At 33.9% G+C, this 11,843-nt stretch overlaps 1 non-coding gene across 1 annotated transcript; it reads left to right on the top strand.

Moving 5' to 3' along the window:
* The first annotated feature begins 643 nt into the window (after positions 1–643).
* Positions 644–775, top strand: LOC129068046 (U11 spliceosomal RNA). The gene has a single exon (XR_008528863.1). It is a non-coding gene; the product is annotated as a U11 spliceosomal RNA (small nuclear RNA).
* Positions 776–11,843: the final 11,068 nt, after the last annotated feature.

Here is an 11,843-nt window from a genome sequence, read left to right as displayed (position 1 = left end):
GACCCGTTCTTATAACAGCCTTGGGCCCCTGGAAGACAGATAAGAATGAAGTGGGGTGTCTAGACTTTGACTCTGGTCGCTGGCTTCTTGCTGTTTTGCAGAAGAGATTGGCTTGTAGCTGGGAAGTCACGTGATCTCCCTAACTGGGCAACTTTTTAATAATAACTTTTTTCCTTCCCCACCAATGTTTGTGTTAACGTTTATATTCAGAGGCAGGCAGCTAAATTCCATTTTGTTCAGTAACAATAGTTATTGTGAATAAAATTACAATGTAAAAAGCTAAGCAGTTCATTTTAATCCTTCTTTTAAACCCTGTAGCCCAGTCTAGGGGATAGGATATTCATGTAGAAACACGAATTTAAGTAGAGAGCAACATATGCAGAGTTCCCAATGAGTGACGTGGGTAATAAGTGGGAAAGGAGCTAAGATGTGATAGCATGGCTGTGAGAAAATTGTGGAGTGTTTAGGTTTAAGGTAAGCCCTGAGAACAAAATGATGTTCAAGGGAATGCAAGAAAGGAGAGGGAGGGCACTTTAGACAATGAAAATTTTATATATATATATATATATATATATATATATATATATATATATGTATATATATATATGAACAGCTGCAAATGCGATTACGATGGAATGGAAGAAGAAAGAGATTCTGACCTGAGCGGCACACGTAGGGCAGCTTGATTGCTCTGCGTGTGGAATGGACATCAAGATTTCAGAAGCATAATTATTTGGTATCTGGACAGCTGCTGATCACTGGTAATGGCACCCCCCCAACAGATGCACAAATGATGAACACAAGGGTAATTGTGAGGAGAGTATAGACAAGTGCATATTTAGAATAAGAAATGGCCAAAGTGCAAATACCCAAAGCAGACTAAATAATGAGATATAATTTATTTGGCCATATTCCTTTAAAGTGTTTAAGGAACAGATGTGTCAAAGCAGTTTTTCCGGAGGATCAATGCGCATTTCTGATGGTGCTGTGGTAGGATCTGCTGGGAAAGAAAAGGAATACAGAAGTAAATGGAGAAGGGGCATGGCGATTCGATGTCTGTAGTGGTGGTGAATGAAGGCAGGCATGGCTCCAAGGTTTCACACTGGGATCTTGGGAGAATTAGAAGAATTATTATGCGAATGATATAAATAAAGTGATCTGAGATGTGAATTATATTTGGGTAATGATAGCGAATTTTTTTTTTTTTTTTTGGATAATTGAAAATTAGGTAATGGTGGGAGATCGCTGCAGAGGTCCAACTGGCAGTTTATACTTAGAATGAAAGTCCAGGGTCCATATTAGGGCTCCAAATATAAATATGGGTAATATACAAGTAGTGTTCAAAATAATGTAACTACTAGCATTTTAAAGTTTTGAAATAATTGAGCTCCAAACTGTACAAAAGAGCAATGAATAAATGACACATGCTGGTTATACAAAAAGGTCTCAATTTGCTTTGAAGTGTACCTAAAGTATGGTTTTAATATTAGTATTAATTAAAATTTTATTAATCATATTTTCTTGCTTTCTTGAACTATAGAAGTCTTTCTTTTAGGATTATGGTGAAGGAGCATATATTTATATCTACATATCTGTTAAAATGAGAAAAGAAGTTTGATTTTTTATTCTTTTTTCCCCATATGTGGGAATTATTCAATTGACATTAGAATTCAATTCAGAAATAGGATTAGTTATTTCAAAAATAGCTAAAAGCATATGTAAATATGGAAGAATTCACTGTAGAACTTGTGTTGTTTATTTGTGACAAGAAGTGTCACGCTTTCTGAAATACATTTCTGTTGCTTTACTTTTCTCTAATGCTCACTAATTAGCAAAATGACCTGGGGAAACTGCTTGTGATTTGGTTTCCTCATCTACAAAATGGACATAAAAATACTACTTGCTTCATAAATTGTTGAGATTCAAGAAGTTAGTACATGTAAAGTATCTACACCAGTGTTTGGCACAAAGTGAGAGCTCAGTACTTTTTAGCTGTTATTGTAAAGAAGTTATATATGTATGCATTGTTTAACTGCGAGTCTCACAACTTTGTAGTGTTAGCTAACAAAGCAACTTAGTTTTCCTGCCATCTCAAAGATCATTAGCAGAATGGCCCTAAGGTGCATATATGCTTCAGTGAGTAGATAGAAAGCTCAGATTAGATAACCTTTGTAATGATGGAATTCAAGTGGTTCAGTCAAAAACAGAGATGTTCAGAGAAGAATACAGGTCAGTTGACTAAAGTATTTGAGAAAATAAGATATCTTCTGTGCTATTTTTTTTAAATAAAACAAGCAAATGGATTCAAATACATAGATTACCTTAACTGTTATTTTAATCCTTTATCTGTTCTATCATCCAGTATTCCTATCATCGTACACCCAAAGAATACCCTTAACAGTGTAAAATAAATGCAGTACTGAAACATACTGTTCTATTTGCAAATGTCCTATTTTATTATTTATTTATTTATTTATTTATTTATTTATTTATTGGTGATCTCCTTACCTGTAATACCTAAGCAAATATTCTTCCATTAATCATTCATTTATTCAGCAGGAATGAATTTACTTCATAATGGTGACACAAAGGACAAATATCTGAAGGGGTCAGACAAGATTTCTGACTCAAATCAGTGACACGTTAACTAACTTTCAAAGGTGAATAGAAGTTCTCTCGATACACTTGGAGATAAAGAGCATTTCAAACATGGGGCATATTCAAAGCTGCGGAGGCTTCTAACACTGACTGCAGTGGTTAGATTAGGGTGTGAGTATAGGCTGTATTTAGGAAGTGGTGAGTGCTCGGAGAAGTAAAGAGTTGAATGTAGGAAGTTAAATATGTTTATATCTAGGAAATTAGGAAGCCATTAAAGAGTTAAAAAGCGGAGTAGCAATTATCAAATATTCCTCTCTGTAAATTCACAACAGAAACTTCTGTTCTGTCCTCTCCCAAGTATCTCTATCTCTGGTCCCTTACCCAGCCCACACAGGCTCTACCCATGTAAAGGGCTGAGCCTCACTGAAATGTCTGCTCTCTGACATTGCTCAAAAATTTGACTTTAAAGCTTTGAAATTGCCTGTCTCAGATATTACTTGGTTTCTATTATAAATGCTATTTTTTTTCTGTTTATATCTTCTTATGGCCCAAACTAATTCCATACAATAACTTTAGATGAGACTCTTCTTCAATGTGAATATATTCCCAAAATATCTTTTGTGAAGATTGTATGCAAAATGTCTACTGATGATTTTTTTATGGACTAATATGAGAAAGGAGTATTTGAAGAGGCCACTTAGATGATTCTCCTTTATTAACAAGAAAAAAAAAAAGTCTTTATGCTCTTTTGCGTTCCTCAAATATACCCTGCCTTCAAAGCTGGAGTTAAAAATCTTGAGTGTGATTCTCTCTGGGATTGTTCATTCAACTTGTTCCTCCTCCCCAGTTTCCTCACATCAACCCTCCTTTAAAGTATAACAGAAATGGTCGGTACCCCTCAACTCAATGCATAATTAGGATGATTACAGAACTACCACTAAAAAATAAAATAATTTACAAGTAGGAGAAAAAGGAGGATGTAAAAATAGTGCTTTTATAAACAGAAATGTGATTTCTTAAAAATGCCTAAAATTTAGGACTCAATAAATTTATCAGCAATTATATATGGGAGCATATTAGGTGTAAGAACAATACAGAATTCCAATTAACAAGCAACCAGAATTCCTGTTTGTGTTATAATCGTATTGTTTTTATAAACTAAAATTTTCTTGCATTATAATAGAAAGGGGTTAGTAAAAAAAGACAGAAATATGCTCTGTGTTATGTTCATTGTTGACTTTATGTATCATGTTTCTTTAATTATTCCATAGCATTGGTATTAGGATTTTAAAATTCCCAAATTACCTTCCAGAAAAGTTGATTTATATATCTTTATTACTGATGGAATAGTGTGAAATGTCACAGGCTCTAAAACCACTTTCCCTTTTATATTTCACTTCACTACTTCAGGCTAATATTAAAATATTTAGTAGAGTCTGATTGTTTCCTGCTGGTTGGATTGTATTAAAAATATATGGCTTTTATGAGCGTAGAAATTAAATATGTGAACAATCAGGCTTTGTAAAAATATACCACATGTTAACTCAAGTAAAAGCAATAAAATATAAACAAAATGTGAAAATTTAGAACATTCTCATAATGTATGTTCTTTTTATGAGCTAACTGCTCTGTTGTGGGTTGTATTGCACAGACCAGAAAAAATATATATAATTTAAAAGATCTTTTCATGTAGTTTTAAAAATGGTAATACTAAACTAATTTTTAGTTGGGTTTTTAAAATCATAAATCACTTTTAAGGTTAGTGGCTACCTGATGTAGTATTCGGACACCTTGACAATAAAGAAGAGCTTCTGTCAGTACTGGGGGTGTTGTTTAAAAGTGTTTTCCTACATAAGCAGTAAATCAATGATTGAAAGGATTTCTAACATGCCACATTTTACCATGGTTACAATTTAAAATGTAGTTTCTTCTAACCCCAGTTGAAGTTAAGTAACTCCTAGAAATCTGCGTTTAAAAATTCTGGATGAAGCCTGTTTGCAAGTAACCATGTAATTTCTAAGGGAATGCAGGAGTTATTCTAATAATTGCTTGCTGAAGGACCAGGAAGTGTTATTCCAGAAAAAGAACTGTAGGGTTTTTTTGGTTTTTTTTCTTTTAAGGATGTGTTTGTTCATTTGCCGACACTTTGGCAATGAATAAATTTAATAAGTCAAACAAAATAATGAAATTATTGTACTAATTTTGAAAAGAAATATGATATACTACCTTTAAACATATACTAACTTTAACTGTGTGTATTATACAGTAATACGATAAAGAGTGTAAGAGAATATGGGGGCCTTATTTAATATTTCAAAACAACCTGAGTGATTTATCTGCTGCTTCATTACAACCTACATGTTAAACTGAATTTCTTGTAGAAACACTGTGACCAATTTCAAAGGAAACTGAATTATACTCAATATTTGCAAATGTCACTCACGTAACAGCAATGTCATATAGGCTTTCCTGGAAAGTTTTACTTGTAATAGAGCAAGAGTTTCCTTAAAATTAAAAAAAAAAAAAAGATTTAATGAAAAGTAAAAGGTAATTCAGGCATGTACTATCACCTTGAAAAATTATAAAAAGACAGAGCAAGTGACAATATCCTTATAATTCTATATTCTATAATGTCAACATATGACCATGGCATGTGAACCAATCTTTGGAAACCCCGGGTTCAGGTGCTTTCATGGCGACTTCAGTTCTTTTACAAAGTTACTCTTACTGTGTGGTGATCAGATTACTTTTTTAAAAAATTCTCACCTGAAGATATGATTTTATTGATTTTATGGGGACAGAAACACCTATGTGCGAGAGGAAGATCAATTGATTGCCTCTGTACGCACACTGACTGGGACTCAAATCCGCAACCTAGGTATTTACCCTAACCAGGGACTGAACCCACAACCCTTTGGTGTACGTACCAACACTCCAACCAACTGAGCCACCTGACCAGGGGTGATCGGATTACTCTTTAAATAGCACTATATGTACTCAGTTGCCATCAATACAAAATAAAAATAATTGAAATGTATCCATTTATAGATTGGATTGGATATAATTTAGACTAACATCTTGCAAACACAGAGCAGTTCTGGTGCCTGATTTAGAATTATACTGGATGAGATATTTTAGCAGAAGCCTTCATTAGTTGGTGTCTTCTTCCTTTTAACCCTTGGGTTTAAATCAGGTCAAAAATCTCATAGGATCACAGATCCAACAGTTTTTCTTAGTAAGATCTGCTATTGATAGGTGCTCTCAAAGAGACATTTAAAATTAAATTTGTTTTAATTTTGAAATTTAATTTACTTCTCAAATCAGAATTGAAGTGGCATCTTAGAGTCATTTATCCTGTGGGAGAATATGAGTGCTCTGAGAAGCCACTGGTGCACCCTGTGTTGTTGCTAAAATCCCAATCTTGGCCTTCATGCTGGGACAGTCACATTAGAGGATCTGATTGTTCTTTTTTTATTTTTTAAATGCTATTTATTTATTTATATGAATTATTAATAAATGTACCCAACTCATCTGGTTCATCTTGGAGAAATGAATAACCAGTTGGTGTTTGGAGGGCAACGTACCATGCAAAATGCAAATAGGATTCCTGAATGGAAGATATCCAGCATGGATCAAGACCTTGCCCATATGTGGGGTTTTTGTCTAAGTAATCTTTTTATAACCTTTTTAATGCTTGAACAGCTACCATAGCAAGCAGAGACATATTATTTATTAATTGTTCACCGTTAATGGTGAGGTCTCGCCAACTGCCAATCCATATGGACATAAAGCCCTCAGTCCTAAATCTGCTCAGATTAATTTCTTTCAACAGCATCCAACAGCGTGAGGGTGAAGTGAGAACCTGGGTTTGCTCCTGCCTTTTTATGCCACGCTTGGCGGATTCATTCACTAGGACTTCTTTACAAGTAAGAAAAGCTGCAGTACTTCTTGGACCTGTCCAGACTGGAGATTTACAAAGATGTAGATGAAACGATTTTAGATCTGTTGTGTTTTTCACAGATTCTTTCAAAAGCCCACATAATCCTTTTGTTCCCCCCACCCCCAAAAAGGGATATAAAAAAAAGACAAGAAACACACTCTAACAGACTCAAACAGCTACAACATCCAATTTTATTAAGGGGAACTCTTACTTGAAAACAGTTCAGACTTTAAAAAAATAGATAGGCTTAGTTGCACTTTCAAGATGTTTGTATTGGTGATTGCTGGTTACTTTCAATAATCTAATTCTTCATGTAAAATGTGAAAACTGGATAATTTAATTATCAACATCCTAGAACACATTGTATGCCAAATTTTATTATGTTAGTTTTTTGGGTTTTTTTTTAAATTTGGAACACATTCTGGCCTTTCCTAAATTTGCAAGCTAGCTAATTATTCCTGGATGAATATCAGTTCAGAGAAAGGACCCAGATTTAGCTTCTTGCAGAGCTACTTTCTGCTGGGTGCCCACTCTCCTTCTAAAAAGCTGAGGTGGTCATTTTGAGGAGTTCCATTTTTCTTGGTTACTCTAAGAATTCAGCACAATGTAACTTCTTACACTTCTCTCTCATGTCCTCCTGCTTCAATTGGTCTAAATGACTTAAACACTTGTGCGGTGTATTTCATGGTTGTGAATGATAGATATCGGCAAGGGATTTTGTTTAACAAATTAAAATATAAAGAATGGAGGTTTTGAGTGCTTTTCTGTGTGTGTACTTTAATGGTGAATTTAACCACAGTCAAACTACAAACATTGCATATACCCTTCAGGGAAGCATCTTTACAATGTTAATCAGTTGTTTAGTAAACTGTTAGAAAAGCAAAACTACTAAATTTGTGGGACTGCATTGTTTAAACAGCAACTATGAATTCTAACCTCCACTATTTGCTGGGAAAGAGCTAAAGCCAGCTTCCCAAAAGAAGGCCACCTTCAGAGAAGCTGCGACAACTATAGATTTATTTATTTTTTAGTCTGTAAGATTAGCTATTTTAATCTTTCCTATCCAGTGCTTAAAGTAGTTAAGTAGGCACATATCCTGTAAGAAATACGCTTGAAGAAGGCAATTTTTCACAGGTAAAAAGGAAGCCAATGTGTGTGCAGTCACCTTAGCTGCCAATGGTAAGCACTCAGCCGGGGCTATTTGCCCAGCTTCTGCCTGGGGTGCCCAGGGCAGGGAAGGTCATTTTCCCTAAGAAACAGCTGGACTCTTCTAGCAAAGGCTAGACTCGAGGTCAATGGAAATCACTATTTTCCACTGAAACAATATTTTTTCAAAACTGTTTACTCTTGGCAATGGTAACACTCCCTTTGTATTACTTTTTGTTTGTTTTCAAACAAGGTGTTTTAGAAAGCCACCAGGGCTTCCTGAGGACTGCTTTTGTATTTAAAGTTGATGCACTTCTAGTGACTTCCCAGGCTGCGAGTGTTCCACATGGGAGCAGTATTTAATTGGCCCAGGAAGCTCACCACAGAACCTGACTGCGAATATTTTCTTTTCCTTTCCTTTTCTTATCTTTTCTTTCATCTTTAACTCTTAAATCCAGAGGGCTCAACTAACATTTTATTAATCTTAAAGATTTCTTCTAAACCATTTGAGAAGGCTCTATCCTTTGACTTTTGGATTTCGGGCAGCAGCTTGCTGTAGATCTAATGAAAATCTGTCTGTGCATATGCACAAATTGACTAAAGGGAGTACATCAAATGTTAATTCATAGATGCAGAAGTAATATGCAAATAGAGATTCTAAACTTACTGCACCATCATTTTTAATGAAATAAGTTATTCAGCCCTTACATTTAAGGAAATAATAAAATAATGCCTTGGCTCAGTGCACTGGAATATAGTCTCTTCCTCTTAATTCACTGATTGCCAATTCACTTCTCTTTGCCACCAAATGGGTTTAAATTTACTGAACTGAATGGAATTTTTTTCTTTTATCTTAGTTTAGGTAAGCTTGACAGTAAAGATTCTTACTTGTGTACAAATTAGGTGCCAATATGTTTTACTCATATGTACAATATGCATATGAATGTATATTCATGAGACAGATTGCTAATTTGTTACAATATTGATACAAATTCAATAATTGTATTACTGCCTCTCGAAGATGAAAGGTATAAAACATGAACCTCACTGGTACCTATAACATTTTGAAATTGTAATATTTATAAAACATCATCAAATTATATCTGGATTTAAATTTAATTATACATTTACCATTCCATTCAGCTAAGAATTTATTGTAGAGAAAAAAATTTACTAAGTAATTCTATCATCATTGAGGATATTTACTGTAGATGGAAAATATTTATTAACAATGATCTTATAATTGATGGTCCTACCAGAAGTTTTTGAAGTCAGTGGGATCTCCATTGGGCAGCAGGGCATTCCTGAAGAATTCTACCAAAGAGACATTTGTTTCCAATAAAATCTGTAGACTCTTTACCATTAGAACAGTTATTGAAATCATTTTTTTGTCTTCGAGAAATAAAGTGTAATACAGATTTTTTTTAAAAAGAGCAAACCCTGAAGAATGATTATAGGGTCAGCTAGTACAGATCTTGAATCAGTTTACCCAGATGGTAAACTGTCCATCTTGTCCATTATCTCCATGTACAAATTGACATGAATAGATTTGCTTCAGTACGGGCTGCCTAGCCATCATAGTACAGGGGTAGAAGAGGTGAAGTATCAAGGATAATATGATGTGATTATATGAAAAATAAAAAAATAAAAGAGAAACAATGTATATACATATGGTTAGGGCAGGAAGAAATCTTGGAAATTTTAGACCACATCTCATAACAAAATATTGATGGGAGTCAATGAAAGGAAAAAATACCTTTACTTTGCCACCCAGCTATATAAGGCTAATCAAGCTGCCCTTGGCATTGGGGGAAAGGTGGATTTGTTTTGTTTGTTCATTTTTTAACAGGAAAGCTTTTTACCACACATATATGTTATAGTATGCAGTATTTGACAGTTATTTATCCATTTATCCTTTAAACATTGAGATTTAAGGGCTTTATATTATCAGACACTTTCTTGGGTAATACATTATACTGTATTATGTATTAATTATTGATTATATAGAATATGATTATTGTTAAGAATGGCATATAATTAAACTATATATATATGTAACAGTGACTAATAATCCTGAGGTTGTTAATATAAATTTCCTTTCTAAATGATTCATCTGAGAATTACAATGTAGATTTAATCTCAATCATTTAGCCAATTGCAAGGTGAATCTTGTTTAAGTAAAATCTATAGAAATTTTATAATTAAATATCCAAAGTATTAATTTTTGTGAAGAAAATAAATAACAACAAGGCATTGCATAAAAGTTTTAGGAGGAATGAAGTATTAAGTTAATCACATTTTGTCATTTAATACTGGGAGAATTTCAAAGCCTTAGTTATTGTACCCTTTTAAAACTTATTTCTATTTATGAATAAATTGCTTGTATATTTAGAAGCATTAAAACATAAGATATTATTGTCATAAAAGTATGAATTTTAAAGTCATGCCATTTTTTTTAGATATTAACATCAATTCTGCAATGAGTTTTTAGCCTGTCAAATTTTAAAACAATTAAAGTAAGACACAGAAGTGAACAATACACATGAATAGAAGTTTAATGAAAATTAAAAAGTGAGAATTTTTGGTCAATGGAAATAAAAAAACTTAGACTCTTTTCGGAGGAATAAATAGATCACAAGTAGTTGTTAATAGGATGTTATAGGATATAGCAATGTGTCTATACCCACAAAGCCAAATATAACACACTATGCAATTGCAGTGGTTGCTATGAAAAGGGAATGTATTGTTGTAATTGTAAACCCAGAGACAGAATACATGCCTTGTTAATGCAGTATTTTGTGAGTAGCAATTTTTAATAAAAATTATAAAGTATTTCCACTCAGTCCAAATATCTACCAGCTATAACTCCAGATTTTATAGTGTATGCGCATGAAGGAGAGGAGAGAGGGAGAAGAAGAAGGGTGGGAGAGAGAGAGAGAATGAGAATGAGAGGAAAGAGAAAGAAACATGCCTGAACTTACTAGTAAATAGGATTATATTGACTATATGGCTAACCTGAACATGATTAGATTCAGCAACTCTTAAGTGTCTACATGGTCCTAATATCCATTTCTACTCCTAAAGAAGTGTTAAAAACTGCATAAAGTTCTTCTGATTTAATTTGAATCCTTCTTATTTTATTGTACAGCTTTACTTTCTTTTATTATTTGCCTTTCCCACTATGTCTCATTCTATTCAGTCTTGGTTTACCATCCATGTTTTAGGATACACATCATTCTTTATCTCCAAATTTGCTAAGTGTTCATTTTAAGACACATGGTTTTTGCCAAAGAAGCTTTGCTTCTTTCCAATACACACTGCAAAATTCCAATGACCAGATTGCTTACTTAAGGGATGGATGGTTTTGTATGATATATATGAAGGGGGACCCCAAAAAACCTGGAATTATCTTGTGGAGGAGAGAAGATAACTGTAGTAAAAGTTTCCCCCACTAGCTGAGTGTTCTTCTAGGAACCCACCTGTATCAGTGTACTTACCAGCTGGCATTGTTGTGAGAGGCTATGTTTGGCTTCAGTGAATTTTTTTGAAGAACCTTTCAACAGTTTGCCCATTTCATGATGAGTAATTTATGAGTGCATCTGCCCACAGCACTCTGAGTGTTCAGCAACTTTTGACCAAAAACAACATGACCCCCATGCACTACCCACCTTGTTTACTAGATCTCATACTGAGAAACTCTTTTTTTGTTTCCCCAGGTGAAAAAAGTCCTCAAAGGGAAACGTTTTGCCTATGTTGAAGAGGTGAAACCAAAAAATATCAGAAACACTAAAAGGCATCAAAATTGATGAATTCAAAAAACTGTTTCGAACGATGGAAAAAACTTCTCAATATATGTCTATTGCATCAAATGAAGAGTGCTTTGAAGGTGACTGAAGTTTAAATATGTAAGCAAAACTACACAATTTTTATAAATAAATTTCAGTTTTTTGGGTTCCCCCTTGTAAGTTAGTCATGCTCTCTAATCTGAGAGATCCCTACTTATTTTGTCTATTCTTGATTTCCTGTCAACCTTTAATAAGGGATTTTAAAGGAACTCTGGGACAAAGAGTTGGGTTGGTGGGGGAAGCAATTGCCTAATTAAAGTCTACAGAATACATATTTCTCTCTCTTAAATTAGATTTCATCAATGCCCTTCAAA

Source organism: Pteronotus mesoamericanus, unplaced genomic scaffold (assembly GCF_021234165.1).
Source record: "Pteronotus mesoamericanus isolate MK-2021 breed Mesoamerican mustached bat unplaced genomic scaffold, CSHL_Meso_final contig_20, whole genome shotgun sequence".
NCBI classification, from domain to species: domain Eukaryota; kingdom Metazoa; phylum Chordata; class Mammalia; order Chiroptera; family Mormoopidae; genus Pteronotus; species Pteronotus mesoamericanus.
The sequence above is the reverse complement of the archived record's forward strand: the minus strand, read 5'-3'. Positions and strand labels throughout refer to the sequence as shown.